Source organism: Stegodyphus dumicola, chromosome 6 (assembly GCF_044657685.1).
Source record: "Stegodyphus dumicola isolate Sdum_Otavi_A_Nest chromosome 6, ASM4465768v1".
Classification (NCBI taxonomy): Eukaryota; Metazoa; Arthropoda; class Arachnida; order Araneae; family Eresidae; genus Stegodyphus; species Stegodyphus dumicola.
In genome coordinates, this window is record NC_140773.1 from 129,675,226 (window position 1) to 129,699,326 (window position 24,101).

Genomic DNA, 24,101 nt, shown 5'->3' on the forward strand with positions numbered 1-24,101 from the left:
AATTTAATGGTAAATTACCTGACCAATTTTCTACCCATCTTCCCCTAACCCCATTATTTACATGATGAGATAACCTCGTTTAACGCTGTTTCATATTACGCTCTGGGCCCACCAGCGGCCGAGGGGTAAAATCGCTGAACACTGGTAGTTCGTCCGAAGTTCGAATTCCGTGAACGGGCTGGCTGCATGGCTGTTTTCGTGGTTTTCCCCATGTGTAACATGTATACGATCCAGTTTCCCTTAGAAAGTCCTCCACGAAGGCATCCCTCCCCTTAGGCAGATAGCCCTAGTGTGCTTTGCCGTAATTAAATACACCACACTACACAACACCATATTACGCTCTACTTTGATGGAACGTATACACCGCGTTAAGAAGGGTTTACTGTATATGAAGTTTCTTTGCAGCATTTTTAATATTTTATTACTGAATTATCGTTAATAATTCTTGAGACGCATATTGAAGCATGTTGAAAGTAAATGCAAAACAAAACAATATGTTGCAGCCTGCACATGACTTCCCGCTAAGTTTAATATATCTATAAACGTTAAGCTTCAATGTTAATTATAAATGTCATTCATTTTTTATTATTACAGTGGGAAATAGTAAACTGATGCAGAATATTATGTCCGTTCTTCCGCTTTGATTTGAAAACGTTGCATCAATTTTAGCATATCTCCTTTTCATATAATATTTGGGATTCACAAATTAATGTCTTAACAATCACACATTTTTAAAAGCAGCATATCTTTCGAATTCCCGATACAGTATTACGCATTTCTATCCGTATTCTCTAAATTATTATATTTGCTATATTTTTCCTTTAAAAATAATACTTAGCTATAACATTTGGTGGCAGCATCCTTTTATTTGAAAAGTGACACGAATACAAAATTTTGGTCTGAGGTTACATTTAAATGCTCCAAAGTCAGCGCTTTTGTCATAATTCCATGAATATGCTTCATGCTTATAAACCTAATATATTCCGCTCAATCACATATATATTTTAAATACCAAATAAGAGAAGTTTTGAATTACCTCAAAATATATTTTTTCGCAAAAAAACTGTTTAGAGCTTCAATCAAAACTATTACTTTAAGTTTATAAGTTTAAACCAGAATTTATGCAATCCTCATCAATATAAAAACATTTAATACTAAAATTCAATAGTTTTGGATTACATATTTTAATAGACGTTTACATTAAAAACTTACGAGCTTCAAATAAAATACTATTTCCTTTTCTCCATAAAAAACTTTTATGAGGTTCATGTAAAGAACCATCTCCGGTTCTCTAGTTTTGCCAGAAATCTAATCAATTCTTTACATGAATGCAGAAATCTTAGAGACGGTAAATAAAAATTTTCAGAAGTCTGATTTTTTAGTAGCTTGGCTTAATATTCCATAATTTGGCGCACGAAAAAATGATTCCTGCCTTTTGAAATTGATTAATTTTCTTCCAGTTTCTGAATCTAAAACGAACTCATTTTCATGAATGAGATATTACAGTGCACTACAGATATCCTTCAGAAAGCGGCTGTGTCTGAGAACAGGATAGAGTTTCCCAGTAAACCTCAAGTACCGCGACATAGTGTGTATTATGAGTAAATATAAAGCATGGCGGAGGGTTTTTTTTCTTACAAAATACACATATTGTGCTCTATACAAATAATGTATACTATCATTAAATATTCACTATATTTACTTATTCTCTACATCTGCTACAGAATATTTCCGAATTCTTGTTTGCCAAAGGCAGACGCTGCTTAATATATGCATCCTGTGTCAATCTAAGGCTGTGTCACAGGAGTGTGACCAGGCTTCCAAGATGACTGTGAGAAAATATCTTCAAGTTGTACTATTAAACGCCTTGCATCTTAAATTTCATTAATATCTAATCCTTTACTGGCAGTTAAATATTTAATTGAGCTGGAATCCGATTTTGATATACGAAAACTCGCACAATGCTTTTCAAGGAAGAACAGGTAGCAATCTCCTTTCCCTTCCAAAAACGTGCGTGGCCTGACGCTTATGCTGGCAATTCTGATCGGCGGATCAGTAGCAACAAATCTTGTCGATTGTGAACTTTTATTAGAATTATCAATAATGTCTGCTCTCAATTTCTCGTGAATTTTCGCTGCACCTCTAATGATAATTCTTTTGAGAGGAATGGCAATTATAAGTTAATATTAGCATAGTCAGTTATCCTATAACAACTTACTTAATTTTTTTACACTGGTATTTTTTCATTCTTCGTTCAGATACATTCAGGTCATTATTTCTGACGTCTAATTAAAATCCGTATTTGTTTAATTGTCAAGCTCGAGGATGCTTGTATCTGTTTTATCAGCCACATAAACTTTGTACACATATACACAGGATGAGAACTTAGTGTGCAATGATATTTAACGAAGAGACCGTGTACGAATTTCGAAGAATGCATAGATGTTGTAAACGTTTGTGGCATGAAGACACTCTAAATATACGGTGAGCCGAAAGTGTGGTTTGGTGGTAAGGAAAGATAGGTGGGGGATTCTCGAACCATCCCCCCTGGGTGTTATACCTCAAAACTCGGTTGTAGGCAAGAGCATACTATCACCTATATGGTGCCCTAGGGTTTTGCCAACAACAAACGTAGTTTTGTACTTCATGCCATGATAATTCGCAGCCTTGTTCCGATCATCATGTCAGACACGTGAGATTAACCACAGCGTCTACTAGAGAGATCCACGTGCAGAAGTTCCCTGTTCAAATGGTGTGCTGCTTTAGCTAGCAAACTTATGAAACTTGCTTCAGTGTAGCCTATTATGCGGGATGAAAAACTCTTCATTTCTCCTTTCAATCATATTTCTTGATGCATAACACATGAAAACTTAATTTGTAGAGACATTAGGTTAATTGGAAAAGCCAGAGAGATGAAAAATGAGCAATCGCCTTCGCCGGGAATCGAACCACGGACTTCTGGAATACCAGCTCAGCGTGCAGAACCACTACACCACGTAGGCACGCTAGGAAAGTAGGAGAAATACCTTATAAATTCATGAAATGTAAGTACTTGAAGAATACTGAACGGGACACTTTCTGCTCATGGCCAATTCTTTCTCTTGTGATAGCCATTTATTACTGTTCTCTGCTGCATTTTCGACATATTTTTGCGCTTTTGAGCTCGAGGTGCAAGAATTGTTTCATTTCTCTTTACCTATTCTGATTATATTATTTTATCATAATTACTGCTTCATTTTGTCTTCGATCTTTTCAGCTTTTCTGTTTTATATCAGCCCCATCACCATTTTAAATGGAGTTGAATGATTCTCTGTTTAAAGAACCACATTAATTACTGAATTGACTTTACTAAGACAGCGAACGGTGATCAGACAGAAAGAAAGGTTGTTCCTTTAGAGCTCATCTACCGCAGGGCTGTTATTAGAAGTGTGCCAAGAAAATGTGGTTCCCATATAGAAGAAAAAAAGCGAGTTTCTCCTCTCATATAAAATTGTACTTTTTAAACATTTCTTAACTTTTTTAACATTATTTTATTCCAGAATTTTACAATTAGTTCTATGTAGACTCTCAAGACTAAAGTTAACAACATGAGTTCATGGATTGAACGGTTAGATTGATTTTGTTTTTCCGATCCCACTGCTCGTTCGATTCTTTTCGCTCTTCCCTCCATCGTCTCACACCATTTTGGACTAACTTTTTGTTTCTGAAGCTATTCATCAAAATTATTATTAATGACAGACAGGTAGTTAAAAATAGCCGTTCAGTTCACTGAGTTCTGCTCTGATTCCATGAAAGAACGGCTTTGTCTATCTCTAGCTTTCAGCAACGAGTCCTCCGTATTGTTGACAATCCTGACAAGACAACGATAGTTTTTTTGCTGCAAGGCTGCGCAGCCCCTGCTTTTATAGCGTATATGACAGAACTTTTCAGATCCTCTCTGTCCGCTATTTGGAGTGCTTGTTGCATATCAGGATCGCTAATAGCGTTTTCAAGATACTGAACACTCTATGCGTCTTTAATTCTCTGAATACAATCCAGAAAAGCAAACTGAATTAGTTTTTCATTGCCGGTCGCAATTCTAGAAATCTATGCTGTATTTTGTTATCGGTTATTAAGCAGCATTCTGTAATGACTTTTGAGAATTTTTTTTTCTAAATCGGTATTCTAATGCCTTAAATTAGGCAACAGCATCTGAATATTTATCGGTTAAAAGTGTGTGTAGGGTTTCAGAGTCATTATGTTATTTTGAAGCAGGAGACATGAAAAGTGTGCTGTGCCTTCGCAGGTACTCGAACCGGACCTCTTGAATACGCGCTGAGTGTGCTACCGTTATGGCTTGCTGGAAGGAGGGATAAAATAACTTATATACACCCCTTTCATAGGGTAACTGGGAATTAGGAAATCCAATCGTCAAATCTACTGTACGTAAACATCCTGGTGGTGATGAATTTTTGCCCACCAAATTTTCGTTCGGGCGCGATATGTAACGTCATTAAGAATTTTCGATGTAAGAAAACTGAATAAATCCGCGTAGTTCTTACCGGGACTCGAACCGCAGACCTCTCAAAAATGCGCCGACTGTGCTTCCAATGACACCACGAAGGTTTGCTGTATGAAGGAAGAAAATACCTTATAAAGTATCAGCAGGTTCTTTTAGTAAATAAGCAATCGAATTTGAGGCCTTGGTGACGGGGTCCTAGAGTTTCAAAAATGCGTTTACCTGAAATTACCGTAGAGTTGCCAAATTAATGAAACCCGTCAAAGTTGTCTAACTTGGCGACTTGTTAAGGACCGTTTCTGCGCATGTCTTTCATTCTAACGAAACTTTTGATGGCTTAAAGATTGTTGAATTTAAAATTTAAAAGTCTATTACTCACAAAAGAACTAAACTCTTTTAGAGGAGCCCTATGGCCAAAAATTCAATTACTCACAAAATAAACTAGAAACTCTTAATTTAATTGCAGCATTTAAAGAAACAAAAAGGTAACAAATCGCTCAATATTACAGCTATATATAGTATCTTAAATAAACAAATAATAAGAATACGTAAAAACAATAATGCAATCAAATGGCATTAAATATTTAAAAATATGTACATCCTTTATAAAAAGCAACAAAATCGGGATCAAATAAAATCAAATATTTAAAATTGAAATTAAATCAAATCAAATACTTATGCCACCATGCAATTAAATGAAATTAAATATTTATAAAAATGTATATCCTTTATAAAAAGCAACAAAAACTGTCTATATGCCAGTTATTTTATAAAGTTCAGTTATTCGTTCAAAATTAGTTTAACATCGAGGCTGTAATACAGTAAAAAATATTTTCAATACTAATTGGATAAAAGATATACACTCGTGATAAACGTTATTAAATGTAAATATATATATATATATATATATTATATATATATATATATATATATTCAGCATGTTTTATTTTTGCCTAGAATCCTGTCAGAGGTCTTTGAACTCTTTAGTAAGCAAGCATTCAAATACCACATATTTCGACAAACGAAAGTTAAAGTATGTTAGAAAAGTGAGATTCCATTTTTGCTAGAAAGCTTGTCAACAAGGGTCTTTGAACTCTTTAATCAGCAAAAACATAAATACCATTAATGTTTTATGAAATGAGAACAAAAATAAGCTACAAGAAAAATATATTCCTTGGGTTAAAAATTATGAAAGTAATACATGGAAGGAAAAAAAGAAGCTTAGACTATTTCCCATTGGAAAAATTATTGTTATAAGTAGAACCAAGAAAAATAGAAGCATTTCGTTTCATACTAGTTTTGGCCAAAATACATTTACCTTGATAAGAAAAGCAACTTCTATCTCCACTTCGCTACGTGCCGTATCAGCTTATCGCGATAAATTTCCCATCTAATAGCAATAAAATCACGGATATTTCGAAATAGTTAGGTACAGCCTAGAACAGAATAAAGCTCTCTAGTATAATTTTAAGGGAATGGCCTATGAAAAGATTTAGGTGATTCCATTTGAAAGCGAAAGAGGCAATTAATGTATTACCGTTTCGTAAGTCATAAATTTTCCTCAGTTGATCACGTCCTTCATACCAAAATTTGATCAAATAACGATTTTGCATATGCCTTGATAAATTTGCTTGCTTATGTTGATGTTTTATCAAAAAGGGTATAGTTGCCTGCGTAAACGTTGTAAAAAGGTCGGGTAATATTGAACTTAAAAACTGACGTTAATCAGTAAATCTAGACCTAGTATTGTTATGAATTTATTACATATGTAAATAATTTAGTTAATCCTAATTATACGTCAAATTTTTGTATTTCTTATATAATCTAACATGAAAAATCTAAAGAAGCGAAACTTTGCCGAGCATGTCTACTTAACATTAAGTAAATGGCTATCTCGCTAAATTGGCAAGATATCGCTAAAGTGGCGATTGGTTGTCCGGTTATTGTATCACCGTAATGTGTATTGTAATCGATAACTGTAATTGCACTTTTACTATGCTATTACAAAAAGATATGTTACCATCTACATATTCCACCCAGGATGAGGTTTACACAGCCTAGGTGCCAGTTTCCGTGTCATCAATACACCAGCGAAGAATAACTGTAATTGATTCCATATGATGCTGCAACCGTATCCAGTTTTTGTATGCCTTTCAGTAATTTCGAGATATACTAGAAATTTCTTGGCGGCCCAGTCAAAAATATATAAGATCGGAGAGAGCATCTGTGCAAGCTATCCTATGTGCATTTAATATAGTACGAACCCGTATGCACACAATATTATTAAAATTAGTGCTAATAAGAGTGTTGAAAATAATATAGAAATATCATTGTGAAATTCCCCGGACTTCCATTGAACACATACAGTTATTAAGTTCTGTAACTTCTGCATTCAATATCCGTTCTTGAATTAAAATTAAATACCGTATCTAAATTTAAGATAACTGAAAATTTTCAGCACTGTAACGACAATTCTATATTGAAGACTATTTCATGTGTATCATTCTGGAATAAAATATGTTAAAAACTTAATTTTTTAATATTGGCTTTGACAAAAATAAGCGTTATATTCTGTTACAGGACATTTAATCTCTCTCACTGCTTTATCGTATTTAATAAAATTAAACTTATAATTAATAAGTTCAGCTAATATTTTATCCGAATATTTCTTTTAATAATTTCTGCATGCTTGCGGTCTTAAATTTCTAAAAGTACGATAGTTTTTAAACATAAAGTTATTCCACTCAAAAATTGAGGTTAATTGTCTGCCAATAACTTGAAACAAAATCTTCCCTAAATTATACTAATACTAAATAATTTATCTATATTGATAACTTAAATCGGATCTTGACGAAAGTTTCTCGCCACCCCAAATTTCGTCCGAGCAAACAGTTCGCGTTGGCGTGCTTTATCATATTTTGTCAAACGATATTTGGCATTTGAAAGGAAGAGACTTGCGTTAGAACACTGTGTTGTGAAGTATATAAAAAAATATAATTATCAATAATCCCGAAATGTCTGAAATGGAACTATCACACTACCAGATTATAACCATCCTTTACTTTCAGTTCTGTTGCAAAAAGTCACGTACAGATTGTCACCAACACATGTGTATAGCTTTAGGTACTAATGTTGTATTATATGACACCGAATGTTTGGTACCGAAAGTTCAAACACAAGGACTATGACATTCAATAAGCAGATCGCTCTAGCCGGCCTTACTGATGAGGACCTCCTGCGAGAAATTATGGAAGAACAGTACGCAACCACTCGACAGCTTGCTAAAAAGACAGACATTAGTGCCATGTCCATTAATCGCGTTAGTCACCGCATAAACTTGACATACAGGTTCAGTCGCTGGGTGCCACATCAGCTGACTAAAGCATAAAAGGACAGATTGGTCCAGATCGTCTGTTGTGATGAAAGGTGGATTTACTTCAACAACACATGGCGAAAATCCGTGCCCTTCGCTACCGCGGTAGGTTCCTCTAACCACTATACCGTCTGGGTACCGTTAACTACTACTAATAATAATAACAAAATTGTACTTAAACTTCCAGATGAAATAATAAATGTTCTATTATGGACTATATATTTTCAAATCAAAGTAAATAAATAAAAAAATACTACATGCACACAATGAATTACAAATAATACATGTATAAAATATTAAATTTTTATCTTTAAGCAACTAATGCATGAAAAGTGAAATGTTATTCAGGAATAAGCTTGGACTTGTATTCAAAGCAATGCCTTTAATAAAAAATCTGATGTGTACGCCACATGACTTCCTTGTACGGAATATTAAATTATACGCATTTTTCTATTTCGTTTAAACTTATTGGATTTAATTAAATATACTTCGCTGACAACGCATAAACCACAATAGAATAAATGCATTCTTTAAAATTAATTCACTCTATTTGTTTACCATAGCGACACTCTAGCCCTAGGTTCACTTAACAGTATTATATTTCGTTCATATTATAACTCAGAATGCACAAAATTTATATCATTTAAAGAATTATCTAATCGATGCCACATATTCTATTCAAGTACTATAATAAAGCTAGACCGATGTATAAACGAAATTAAGCAAACAAAACAAAAAAGAAACAGTTTTTCACAGACGATTGAGTAATTCTCATTTAATTAATTCAGTTCTCACTTCGTGACAAGGCAAAAATACATAAAATCTCAAAATATCTGTATTAAAAATTACGAAGTAAATTTTAAACACTTATTTCCTCGAAAAATTTCCAGAAAGGTTTAAGCATGATTTAATTCGCAATAATAAATGAAGGCATTATCTCTGTTGTTGCAAAGCTAAGTTTCTCTAGATTGGCAACAAATCCACTATCCTGCTATTTCAAATGTAAACAAACAATAAAAAAAAAAAAAATCCATCAAAAAAATATTAGGCTTGGCGGCACTTAAACAACTTTAAAATTGTTGATAATTCTAAAAATATTGCATACATATTTACTAAAGGCATAAAAACTTTAAACGGAAGATAAGAACAACATATTACAATCATTTTTAAAGCAAAAAATGTACAATTTACAAACATATAAGAGTAAAGAAACTGAGATCACTGAGCCGGGTAATAGAGTGGATATATATATACATAAATATATTTATATACGTTTGGTGCGGTCAATTGCAACCAAAATACGAGGTGCACATCTATATGTTGTAGCTGTCTTATATACAAAATTTCAACGTTCTGAGGCTATTCGTTTTTGAGTTATGCGAGATACGTACGTACGTATGTACGTACGTTCGTACAGACGCCACGAAACATTACTATATTCAGAATTCATTTTAAAGCAGTTTTATAATTTTTTTGGAGGAAAAAAGTCTTTTATTCTGTCCTTACGTACAGATATCACGCAAAAACGTCGTTAAATTGCATTCGAAAGCGGTCAAAATGGATATTTGCTTTGAAATATGCTGTCTGAAACTTTTCGCGAATACAATACTTCCTTTTTACTTCGTACAAGGAAGTAAAAAAGAGAGAAAGAAAACAAGAAATTAAAATTTGAAACGTGTCAGAGTTTAAACATCGTCCAAAAGTATTTGTTAAGTTTTTTACCCTCTCGCAGAGTTTACAGTCTAGCAAGCAGTCTACAGTTGCTCTCACTCCTGCTAACCCATTTCTGTTTACCTTTTTAGCTTTATTATTAAGAATAATTTTCTTCACACTTAACGCCACCTTCAATTTAACAGGAAAATCACGAAAATTTTAAAAACAGAATATGTTTAGATTTTACAGATTTAATATTCAGTTTTTTTTTTTTTTTTTTTACTAAGATGGCCTGCAAAGAATTGTTTTGTTATTTTAAAGTTTTCTGTGCTAACTTTAAACTTTATTTATTAAATATAAAGTTCTTCGCCCTCACGCCTCACAAAATTCAATTTAACAGCAAAATCACACAATATTTAAAAGCAGCATATCTTTAGAATTTCCGATATACAGCCTCAAGCGCTGGAGATAAAAATGTTTTTTTTTTTCCTTTGCAGTGTGTTGTCACGTCTCGCTTTTAAATCCTTGTGTTTTTCCATTTAAAATTCGTTAAACACATTGCAAAGTTGGACATATATAATTCGAAATCGAGCTTCGAGGTACCTATGTTCGGGTGCAGGACTACATTATTTCAAATATTTCAAATTTGATGGCTTTTGATACTGTCATTTTTTTCATTATGCGTGATGCGTGTATTCGTTATTATTTAATTTCTTTAAAATTTTAATGCAGGTCGCTAATATCTGGTGGCAACGATTTTAAGCGTGATACAGAAATTTATATTTGGACGACGAAAAATCCCGTTTCGAGACTGATAACGCATTCGGGACTAACGTTCTTTTGGGATAATTATAACATTAGTTGTGATACTTAAATGATTTTTCTAATAATAATTAACTTATAATAACAATAATATGTTTTAAGTAGTTGTAATAACAAGTGTGATAAATTAAAGTTTAGAGATATTACGAAAGCATCAAACGAAAACGTTATACAACGTGCTGAATGTTGAAGACCTTTTCTGAAACCGTAATGAGTACACTAATTCTTAATAATCTCAGTGGGTCTTTGAATTATTCTGTACCTAAAATTTGTGTTGCCATTTTACAAATTCTAATAAGTATGTTAGTTTATTTTACTTTCTGCAGTGTTTTTAATCTGCATTGAAAGTTAGAAAAGTAATGTATTGCCTATGATTTGCTAACAACAAATATGAATAGGCAGAGAGAGTTATTCGAGTTAAACTAAATTAGGGAAACATAAGATTTACAGAAATACAATATTTTAATGCTTAATATCAATTGAAGAAATTTTCTTCTCCATAAATTCACAACCAGATGTAATATCGTAATATCACAACACCAAAATTTAATGCTCCAAATAACCAAAAGCAGAAACAAAATGATATTCTCACTTAAGTTCGTCTTCAGATTGTAAGAAAAGAAATGAATAAAAAAAATTCATTCTCAAATTCTAGAAGTAGCAATTTTGAAATGTTTGCTTCAATAGGCAGAGTAGTTTATTGGCTCATTTTCAGCAAACATTGCAACAAAGACCCATCATTACAGGGCTGCAGTTCTTTATGGAAATGCCTATAATTACGCCAGGTTCACTTAAGTTCATGTTCTACTCATGAGATAGTTTGTGTTTTTAAGCACTCTGAAAGGGGCACTTTTCTTTTCATGCAGCACAATGCAAAATGTGCTGTTGAGTATTAAAATCAATAAAAAGGAAAGAGCAATGTACTTCTTCCCTGAACTACAATAATTTTGTCTTTATTTTGCAGTGTACCGCTTTTCATTTTATATAGCATGTGAAATATATGTGCGTATTAAATATAATAAGGCTGCCACATCTCTTTCACGTAGGTACATCTATGTACGGTTACTTCTCATTATCTGAAAAGAGTGAATACATTTTATTTATTTGCTGTTAACCCAACAACAAATGGGTTGAGCCACGTTTATATATAGTTAGTTACATGTAGATTGAAGCTCTTACTAATGTCCTTGAAAGTGCTTTGAAAATATTTAACATCCGAGTTATTATATACTTTGAAGCGATATATTTTAACTTTTCTCCATCCTTTCCGCATGCCTTCGTCTAGTAATTGGAAGCGTGCTCACGCGTACTCGAGAGGTTCAGAGTTCGACTCTCGGGAAAGTCACTGCTAATTTTTCACGTATACGGTATTATAAAATCCTAATGTACAAGTGACGTAAGAACTAAAAGGTGGTGGACGATAATTTGCCATCTCCAGGATTTGGCAACTGGATCCCCTAATCCCGAGTCACCCTATGAAAGGGGGAGTATATAAGGTTTTTTCTCCCTCCTTTCTGCATGTCTTTGTGGTGTAATATGAAGCAAATTCGACGCGTTTGCGCGAGGTCGAGGGTTCCAGTCTCGGCGAATGCACTGCAGTTTTCAAGTCTCTAACGACAAAAAAATGTCTAATGACTCTACAAACCAATCTGAAAATTGGGGAGAAAAATTGCAAATTTTGTTAATACGCAAAAAAATAAAAAAGTGACCAGTTATTATTTTTATTTTTCACTTCTGAATGTTTTGTTTATGCTAATAGCCTGTTGTTGTTGATGTTGTTGTAAGGGGGGGGAACCCTCGCCCTTCCCGAAACAAGTTTAGCAATCAGGCCATAACAGAAGCCAACCCGTCAAGCAATAACGGAGAACAGCAAGCCAGATACGTTAGTAACTTGTATATGGCAACAACATCAAAATAATCAAGTAAGCAGGTTTTTTGATGGATATGTGAAAACATGGCGCGCTGAAGTGTTTGCGCGGCTGAGCGTTAGAATAAAGCGTTCTTCTGTGGTAAATCATCATTGCAAGGGCGGATTTCAAATTCTGTACATTTCTAAATTATAGGGAAGGTTATTGGAATGTATTTTTTATCCAAGCGGGTTGAAGACGGACATGGGGCAGATGCCGAAAGAAGGTACACAACATTTCTTGTGCCTCCTTTGTGCATTTGTTCCATTTTAGTTGCAGCTCCATAGATAAAAGGCTTGTGTGTGCGTTTAGAATTCCTGTAATTTTATTGAATCTTCCCTGCATGACTGCCTTTTATCTTTATGACAAATTTCATTCAAATATTATCTAATGTAAACTGTTTTGAAATAATAATTTAAAACCTGCTTTCAGTAAACTGTAGCCAAATAACAAAAGTGAAACAAAAGTTAAAAGATATCAATATTTTAAACAAAAATCTAAAGGCATATCAAAATTTAAAATTAAATTACGGAAATTAATCGGTGATACCTAGGATGAATCGTAATTTCTCGAAATTTTAAAAGTTTATGTTACAAGAATTACAATTAATGCAACACTGAATTTCTTCTCCGTACATAAAGGAAATCACTATGAGGTATATTATAATAAACCCCTTCACTTTGTAGAGACCTTAGGATAATTTGAAAGCAGGAAATTGAAGAAATGTGCAATGTTTTCGCCGGGACTCGAACCACGGACCTCTCGAATATGCGCAAAGTGTGCTGACCACTACACCATGAAGGCATTCTAAGAAGGCGGGAGAAATACCTTATAACTTAATTGTAGATTTAGCGTCTACGTGAAGTTTTTCTTTCCAGAGCGAAATCTTACGCTTGACATGCTCCTAAGCATTGAGCATTATTGGCTAAAGCCAGGAGCTTCGGGAAGATAACGAAAACTTGATCTCATTAACAAGATGGGCTTCCCATATTTTCATAAGGCAGCTTGAGCTGAAATTTAGTATTGAACTTCCTGTTCTTTGAAAAGCTTCTCAAGGTGCTTCGCTTCTCCTTTCCTGGCCTCCAAAATACATGGTGTAAACCCCGTAAATTTTGTCCATAATCAGTTGCATTCAAGATTTTGTGTTCTTGTTACTTTTGGTACATTATTTTGTTTATCTCCTAAAAGGGATCATATACGCAGTCGCTATAATTGGTAATGGCATGGGGGAATATATGTCTCGAAGACCTGGATTCAGGCCTATTATTTACCAAATCACACGGAAAACGTATATTGAGCACCTGTGAGGTGCATTAAGGTGCATAAATAAAAACGTATGTTGTGCTGATAAGTTAGAATCTGGGCGCAACTCGTTCCGCCTAGTGAATTTGCATTCACTTTATAGACCAAAATGGGCTGCACCCATTAGAACATTAAAGAGGGAAGGGGGTAACAAAGTAAACAAATAATGAGAAAAAAATAAAGGAAAATATATAATTGCAAGGACGGGCATATTACACTACACCACACACAAATCAAACAAACATATAAAAAAGAAGATCAAACAAACATATAAAAAAGGATAGATAGATTTCCTAACTTTACATTCCAATCCTTTCCTTATTATTATTTTAAATTTTCATGATATTCTGTGCGATTTTTATATTTCTCTTAGAATAATATAATAATCACGTTCTATCTTAATTTCAAAATCATCTCGGAGACCAGCACTTAATTCAAATGATTCCAGAAAATGCATATTATCATCTACTACATTACAAGTTGGATTGTCCTGGGCTACAAATCTTGATACATTTTATGGGAAGCGCTCATGGCCAGTGAGAAGCTTACTGAAGTCGATATCGTTCTTGATTTCATTTTCTTCTTCACTTTTAAAAACGGCAGAGATTTTTAATTTTGTTAGACTTCATCCAACATGTATTCCAAGAGTCCGGTATATTTCTAAACATAATAAAAATGGCCTTTGTACAGGAAGCCAATAGCAAGATTCATACTTTAGGCTTGTAAACAAAGTACCTAAATTCGCTTGAAATAAATAATTATAATACTTAAATATAGTATTAAATATGCTTTATTCCGTGTAAGAAAATTAACCACCGAAGCCATTAAATATAACCACGAAATGAAATTATATATTGCATATAATGAAACGGAGAATCATAAAATGAAACTCTTGGTGGAAAGCTAAAATTAATTAAATAATAAACTATCCAATTAAATATGGAAGCAATACTTATTAAAATAGGGTAACCTTAGGTATGATGAATCATAAATAGAAATTCTTCGAGGATTATCTCTGATTTTATATTCTTTTCGATAAATGTCTCTTGAAGTACTACTAAAGAAAATGAAATTAAGAGATTAGTGAACGAAATGAATAAGTGGGAAGAAAACTCTGATAGGGCATAATGGATTTGCTCTGAAGCTCAGGGGTAAGGCTAAGGATTTCAATTTGAGCTTTTGTATTCAGGTAACAACATAGAAGTTAACTATTAACATACGAACAAGGAATTTAGAATTCCAATAGCATATACATTATAAATTTCACAGCATAATAATACGAACAATTTCTGCGGCACAATGACTACACGTATTTGGGCTCAGATAAAAGTACTGCTCTATTTTAAATTACTTAAAAAGCATATTTCCTAAAAACATAGTCCCTGCTTTGTAAGTTGCATTGTTATAAAATTATTGCATTAAACGTATTTCGCAATTTTTCTTCCGTATGAAGCATTAAGAGAACATATTATATGAACCATTTTCTGAGATTTCTTTCAACAAAATCTTCTTGAAGTGAAAACAGTTTTATTTTTTTAACATGAAAGCGGAAAACTGCTACGTCTAGAAAAATGTAGAAGCACATTTTATTTACCAACTTGTTTTTACAAATTTGATAATGATATCAATTTAACGTTATTAGTTCATAATTAAGGTGCATTGTTTGATGCCTATTGGTATAATTTATTGCTGCTGTAGATATTACTGATTGTTCGGCTATTTTCGTTTGGTTGTTTTCTGATAATATTTTTTATGAACTATCACAAACAATGCATTCTTGGTATTGACAAGAAAAGGTTTGTAAAATAGGAAATTTGACACATTTATTAATATTTAGTTGCAAAAAATTAGTTAAAATTTTGCCACTAAACAACTTTTGCAACATCTTACAACTAAATACTTAGGTACAAAATCTTCCAAGTATTGCACCAAAATGTGCACAGCAAGAAGTCTAGTAATTTTTCATGTTTCTGAACAGGAATAGAATATCATGAATCTTGCACATTTCTCTTAAATTCCTTCAAATTTAATGGGTTATTTTACTTTGCTTCCTATATGTTTCATATTTTCAGAGAATTTAAGTTTCATAGTAGTACATTAATTCTGAGAGACCTTTTGTCAGTTTTGCTAAGTACCTCGAATCATAATGATATTGTAGTACCATTTCGATGGCATTTTTCTCTTTTTATTATAATAGTATCCTATTGTTACGAAATGTGCAGACGCGGTAAGATGGCTTCCCCGCAAAGCAGTTTTGGGTTGCCATAAAATGGCAAAGGATGGCAGGGTTACCACATTTGGCGAAAAATCGCCCATTTGGCGACATTTGGCCAAAAAAATTGGCGATATGCGAGAACTTTCTGAAACGAATTCTTACCGGTTTAGCCCAGAATGTTCTCGAACTCAAGCCGGAAGCAATATAAACCCTGCTGGTCCGCAGTGTGCCTCTTCGAGAGGGCGAGTGAGTGTCTCGTCTAGCGAGCTGATAGAGAGGGTGTCTCGTCAGAGTGGCGAGTTAGTTAGTATCGAGCTGGTGTCTCGTCTAGCGAGTCAATCCCTGCGGAGTCGATCGAGTTGACAGCCGGGCGGCGAGTGCCGAGTGGGTTGTCAAGTGCACCGAAAGAGTCTCGTAGTGTATCGCGTTTAGTGCATCGTCGAGAGAGCGTGTTGAGCTTCGGGAACAACTGAACCGAAGAGTCGGGAGCTGTCCTCTGTGTGTCGTCGATTGCATCGCGAGTTGTAGCGTTTAAAGTCTCGAGAGTACGTGGAGTTCCGAGAACGACCAAGCAGAGAGCTGTCCTCTAGTGCTTTGCCGTGAAGCTGTCTCCACAGTGATAGCCTGATAACCTGGAGGCTGTGTCGCTGATTGTGTCAGCGTGTTTATAGTAGATCTTCGACAACTGTAAAAGTGTTTTGGAGCTGTACTGATTCATATTGGTAAATAAAGTTATTTTCGTTACTTCATCAAGTAGTAATGTCATTATTCACTCCAAATCCTCACGAACCCCGTACGAACGTGAAGGAAGAAAATAACGTAATATCTGGTCAGCAGAAAAGGAACCCGCAACAATATTCTATGACTGCTTTGGTCATACTACTATCTCTATAAAAAATTTAGCTCCTGGTAAAACGGAAACGAACTCAGAATATGTGACTGCTACCTCCATCTTTAACGGTTTTCATACGTATTTTGAATTATACCCGTGGCTTTAAGATCAGCTATCATATGTTTTTCGCACCTTCCAAACACATTTATTTTTGTTTCATGTCTCCAGAGTGCACTTTTCTACTGTTTCTTCGATTTTTCAGAGTCGGTTTCAACATAGTAGATTTTCGTAAAATGTCTACGCATTTCGGTATATGTTTTGTTTACAAAAGAATTTTCGTGAACGTTTTACTTACTTTACGGCTAGTTTCATTATGATATACTTTGGCGAACAAAATTTGTCTCTCCTTCGATTTTCGGAGAAGAGAAAAATATTCATATGTCTTGAAGTTATTTTAGGTTTGCTTCTAAGTTAAGGCACTATTTTGTACGTATGCGTGTACAAAGTTCTTCGGAGGAAAATTCCGAAGAAATTTATTTGGCAATCCGGAACATATTTGGAAATTTTTCTCGATTGCTGCGCATCGATTAAAAGTTTTATAACTGTTGACAATGTTTCCTTCTGTTCATATTTTTCGCTATGATCCGCTTAAAAATATATCATTTTGTTATATATTTCAGATTTGAATAGGAAGAATGACTTTCTGTTTAAATCCTTTATATTTATTTTATTTTTTAAGGAAGAAATGCTGTTTTTAACGTGTTTCCATTTTTCTTATCTGATGCAACTTGGGCATAATTTAAAGGAACAAATTATGATACAAAGTACCAAGTAATCGCTGATGATATTTATAGTATTCCGAGAGTCCAAACAATGCACTATTGTGATAATTTGAGGAAGTTAAACTTATGATATTTCTAAATTTTAAAAATACATTAAGAAAGATAAAAAATAAATAAAACTTATTCCTATTTTTTCCGTGTATATAGAAGAAAGAGTAAGGTTCTAGATTAGTTCTAAAACGAAAATTTTCACCTTCGAATGAGCACCATATAAGGGTACTTTAAAGGGGATTCAAGCTGATGATGTAATACGAATCGTTGGAAGTGGAAAACTGAGGAGCAAAAAAACGTTGAAATTTTGTTTAGCAGCCATATAAAGTGGCAGCATCGAAATTGATCACAAGAACCCAGATGATGCCGTAGAAGCTGAGAATATCAGACATTATTTAGCCAAATTCTTTAGTCGTTGCCTATTGCAGAACTTCCACAACCTGGTAAATAATTTCTTGAACTGAGCACACATAAAACATACGCTAAAAATCTCTAGGACGACTAACATACGATGACTGTAAGTATGATATTTTTAAGCAGTAGATTCAGTATTAAAACTCTTAATTTTAAATAAGAAGCTGTCAAATATTAATCTTTCGTCGATTCAAATTGCTATTAAGTCAGGGGCGTTTGACTGTGGGGGTAGCGTTTTATATTTGTCTCTTAGATTAGATACGTTATTCTCACTTTATTAATGATATTAAAAAACGGACTGAATATTTTAAACATTTAAAATCCAAAATCGAATGTAACGATTTGCAAATTACCAAGTATTTACTTGTGCATGCCCTATTCTCACTGATTTCGCAGTCTGAAAATCGAGAGGATAAACTAGGCAGTTTATAAAATTTTGGAAGGGAAACATTAGCTTTCGACTTAATCTAATTAATCTTAGTCAAATCTAGACAGTCGTCTCGTGAGTTTGATACATACGATCCGTATATTTATCGGTTGTCGTTTTGCAATATAACTTTGAATAATCTTGCGCAAAATTTCTCCAAAAAATTACCAAACAACAAACCAATTAGAAGAAGCAGTGAGGGATTACATCAAATTATTCAAGTTAGTTAAGAGGCCTCACTTTATATTCCTCGACGTTTTCATACACGAAAAGGATACGAGAACACCGAGACACCTTCAGAGTGTATCAGCAATAAATACCCACAGCATCTTATTATAATTTCAATAACGTCAATAACAAGAGCAACGGCACTAACACATATCACCTACGGCAAAACTGCGCTTCGCAAAGCTAACTTTACACGGAAAATAAATGTTATGTATAATTCAAATTGTTTTGCTGGAACAATGTTCGTAGTTCTCCTTTTCCAGTTTGGAAAAAAGACGTCATGTAAGGGTGCAACTGATCCGCAGTTATGTTCAGCTAGTTCGCAGCTTTCATTTTTTGTTCCACGACAACTACGTATCCCAGAGCTGCCCATGCGAACGTCCTCCATAGCATAATATTGCCAATACCAGCCTGTGTATGACCTATGGTACAGAGGGCGAGCAACTGTTCGCCAGGAACCCGGCGTACCCTGACACGACCATCGACGTGATGAGTGAGAAAATGAACTATGCTTTTAGGTAAGTTTCGACAAAGTTCGCAATATTTGTGGATGTGTTCAAATCCTATTCTGAAGCGACTATTAATAAAATATTTGTTTTCTTAATAATTTAAAATAGTAATACAAATGACTCTAAAATAGAACATAAACATAGAACATTTAATTCGGAAAAGGAATTAGGTTTGTAATAGATTTAATTCGATTAAAATATTAAGATAATAGTATATGCTAGAACTAAGAGAACTGATGCTAAGATGCTAGAAAAATAATCTGTAAAAAGAGGATTTGTGACCGACTGTGTAACGCCATTAAATGATGTTAGTTCAAGCATTGGTTCAATAATAAATTATGTAATGTTACAATTTTTTCGGCGTATTTACTGTATGTGTGGTATAAACAAGTGCTAGTGTCTCTTTATATTTGTCCATAAGCAAATATGAAAATAGACTTAATTAGCTAAGGAGTGAAAAAATAAGATATACTTGGCGTTATCAGTGCACGTAAAATGAAAAGACAGCGTACGAGGAAGAAAAATTAAATTGAAATATCGTATTAAAAGGTACTAAGTAATTAAAGTAACTGGGAAAATGAAAACGCAATGAAGATAGTTAAAATTAACCGGATTGGAAATTAAACGTAATGCTAGGTAAAAACAGGGAGGATATTAAACCATATGTTACAGTGGCGGATAAGACTTTGACGTCAATTTAAGTCAAAGAAAATGATGTCGCTAATATATTACTCTGGAAAATTGTAACACACAAGTAAAAAATAATCATGAAATATTGGACATCCAGGAAAATTTTCATTAATTAAGATCGCAGAAGAAAATTAATATCATCCAAAATAAACTAAAATATTAGACCTAGAAATAGTAAGATTTTCTGAAATACTACACGATGAAAAAAATATAAAAATTAAATAAAATTATAAATAGAGACTAAGTAAAGAAGAGCAGTTAATTTTTTCCATGAAACTGAAGATTAAACTTTAAAAATATCTGAATCTTGTTAGTTAGTACAAAGTTTACTTATGAGAAAAAAGTCGAAATAGAGCTGAATAATATTAATAACGTTCATTATAAAGATTAGTAACTTCATGAATTAGTAGCGTTCATTATAAAGATTAGTAATGTTACTAACACTATAAATTAGTAATACCCATTATAAAGTTATTAATGTTACTAACATTATAAATTAGTAATACCCATTATAAAGATTAGGGAACTGAAATATGACATTATGAAAGGAAAGCATAAAACATTAATTAAAATTAAAAATGCGTAAGAAAGCAGAAAGGTATAAAATTAGAAAGAAATTAAAAGCTACAAAGTTATTTCTCCCGCCTTCTTAGCATGCCTTCGTGGTGTTGTGGTCTGCACGCTGGACGCGTATACCAGACGTCCGTCGTTCGATTCCCGGCGAAGGCGTTGCTCATTTTTCACTTCTTCCTGCTGTCAAAAAAATAACCTACTGACTCTCAGAACGCCTAGGTTTTAGCGAGTGTGTCCCCTAAAACCCCAGTCGCCCATTAAAAGGGGGAGTATATAAGGTATTTCTCCCGCCTTCTTAGCATGTCTTCGTAGTATGGTAGTATGCACGCTGGGCGCGTATTCCAGAGGTCCTTGGTTCGATTCCTGGCGAAGGCGTTGCTCATTTTTCACTTCTTCCTGCCTTTAAAAAAATAACCTAATGACTCTACACATTTTAATTCAAATAATATCATAAATAAATTTCACGTGTATAAAATGAATGTCGACAGTTGAAATATGTGTTTTTTTTTCATTTCCAATGGCGATCACTAGACATTACGACTGTTGGCCACAACTAAGGTCAGAATTGGTGGTCACATTATTATGGAGGCACCTAATAAGTGGACCACCTTTGTTTCCTATGAAGAGACAGAAGACCATCAACATAGCAACTACACCATCATTTCGACTTTCAGCTTTTGCACTCTATTGATGGAAATTATCTATCATCAGCTATCAGCGGCATTTATTTAAAATAAAATTTTACAAAGTTACAATTGTTGTGCAAATATACATATGGCACACAGAAACAGATTATTCAGGTCTTGTGGAGTTTACGTCTGTGGCAATGTTTACAATAAAGTTCATAACATTGCATTTAGAGAATTTTTACAAATATTGAAAATTTATGTTTTCAACTTATGAAGAGAGATACATTTTATATCCATACCTACTCCGGGATTCGATCCCGAGGCCTTCGGTAAGGCAATCAGATCAGTAACCGCTTTCCCATCTCGGCAGCCAACTGAAAAATATAACAAGTTATAAATATTTAGGTTATAAACACAAAGAAGTTATAAAGAAAGTGGGAATACGTTGGAAACTACGAAGGTTAGAAATTACTCAGATTACAATGCTCACAATGACGTCAAAAATTAAGTAAAACAATAGAATAAAGATCATGCGAATCACGAGTCTGAAATAAGTGTCCTAAGAAAGGAGTTAAGATGAATAAAATTCAGATAAGAAGAGGAATAAATAATTAGATGGCAAGGCGATCGAGATGCGAAGTAATATAATACATGAATATAATTTGCAAAGTTTATAAATGATAAAAGTTTTAAATTCCAGATTTCAAACTTTGTGAAAAGTAGTTAAGATAATCATTAAAGAAATTATCCACTAAAAGTGAATAAAAGGTTTTTAGAAGCTAATCTGTTGCCAAACATTGGTAACATTCTAACAAAACTTAGTAACAGTCTTATCACCCGAACATTATCCTTCCTCTTATTATTCAGCTGTTGTTGCGCGCTGTATATCCGCTTGTTGGTTTCTTTTACTTTCTCACCCTGAACAGGCTATTTCGTACTGCTACCGTGTCATTCACATATTTATGTGAGACCAGAATTCTCTATGAGTTAACACAGACAAACGAAAGAGGTAAATCATCGATTCCTTATGAGTTTAGACTTTGCTGTAAGTTGTAATGATTAACAGTTCACGAATCTGATTTAAACAACCATTAAATACTATTTGAAATCATAATAGTTGTTGCATAATTAATTCTTTTGTTTAATGATGTAAATTTCTATTCATTTTATTTAATCATTTGGTGTTGGATGAATTTAAAACGTGAAAAGATTTTGATTTATGTATCTTATTATACATCCCAAACTCATTGTTTAAAATGCATAAAATTAAATTAAAGCTAAAATGCGTTTTTACTTCCTTGAACAAAGTAAAAAGGAAGTATTGTAATCGCGAAGAGTTTCAAGCAGCATATTTCAACGAAAATATCCATTTTGACCGCTATCGAATGCAATTTAGCGATGTTTTTGCATGACATCTGTACGTAAGGACAGAATAAAAGACTCTTTTCCTCCAAAAAAATTATAAAACTGCTTTAAAATGAATTCTGAATATAGTAATTTTTCGTGGCGTCTGTACGAACGTATGTACGTACGTACCTATCTCGCATAACTCAAAAACGAGTAGCCTCAGAACGTTGAAATTTTGTATATAGGACTGCTATGACATGTAGATGTGCACCTCGTATTTTAGTTGCAATTGGCCGCACCAAACGTATATAAATATATTTATAATTAAAATAGAAATTGTAAAGCTACCTAGTATAGAGACGCAAGACCTATTTGGTCTCAAAAATTTTTAAGGAAGTCATGTGGTGTACACATCAGATTTTTTGTTTTGTTTGCTTAATTTCTTTTATACATCGTTCTAGCTTTAAGTTTTATACATCGTTTTTATACATCGTTCTAGCTAGTATTTGAACAACGATTAGATAATTCTTCAAATGATATAAATTTTGTGCATTCTGAGTTATAATATGAACAAAATATTAAGTGAATCTAGCGCCAGATTGTCGCTATGCTAAACAAATATAGTGAATTTTAAAGAGTGCATTTATTCTATTGTGGTTTATGCGCTGTCGACGAAGTAGATTTAATTCAATCCTATGAGTTTAAATGAAATGCAAGAAAACATGCGTATAATTTAATATTCCGTACAAGGAAGTCATGTGGTGTACAAATAAGATTTTTTATTTTTCTTTTCATGTTTTATCGAGATAAGAATATGAAAAATAAAATTTCAATTCCTTTTCTTAAAATTACAATTAATCACCGAATTTTATATTTCAAGATTAGAAATCCCTGTTAAAAATAAATTGACTGCTTTTCCTGCTATTTATAATAAACATAATTTTTATTTGAATGCTTGAATGGAAGTTAAATATAGGTAATCACTCGGTTTCCGCACGCATGTTTCCTAATTTATTTTGATCGCTCAAAAAGTAATTGCATATATGGGCTGTAGTAGGCAGTTTGAATATCTATATATTATATATATAAAGAGAATATATGTATAATGTGTATATTTCAGTTCCTGTATTTTTTGGTATGTGATGTGAAGTGCATAAAGTGATACATATTGAGCTATAACAAAATGTAAAAAAAAAAAATTCGGTTTCATATTTATGTATACACATAGCTTGCTCAAGGGACTACAAGTTCCATAAAGACAACGCATTTCTCCTCCAGCTTTACATTCGTCATAAATATATTCATTTTGAAGACGGATGCTGCGGAAAGCACTGTGCAAATTTATTAAAATCCAGAATCTCATAAAAATTCGTCGAAATGATATGAAGAAATTCTCTCAACTCTTGTGGAGAGAAGTTGTGCATCGAAGTGCATTAAAGCCTCTCTTTCGAAACCAAATATTACGCATATTTATTTTGAATTTCGGTAAAAGTGAGTCTGGCAAGTGTACAGAATTTGCGTCGAGCTCGTGGCGTATATTGCCTCCTACTCTTTTGAATTATTTGCCCCATCTAGCAATAACATTTATTTTGCAAGTCACATTTATACTATTATCATTTGGATTTGCTGACTATGTGTACGAAGAAGCGTCGTCGTGTTTTAGACATAAGGCAGCAAACAAGTCAGGGATTTAAAATACATGTTACTTGAATCTGGTAAATATTATTTCAGCTTAACGTAATGTACATAAATTTCGATACGTACCTGAAATATATATGCATGTTTGGTTTTGCGCTGTCGCCAGTACATCTGAGAAAATATGAAACCTCCAACAAAAATGTAAGATAAA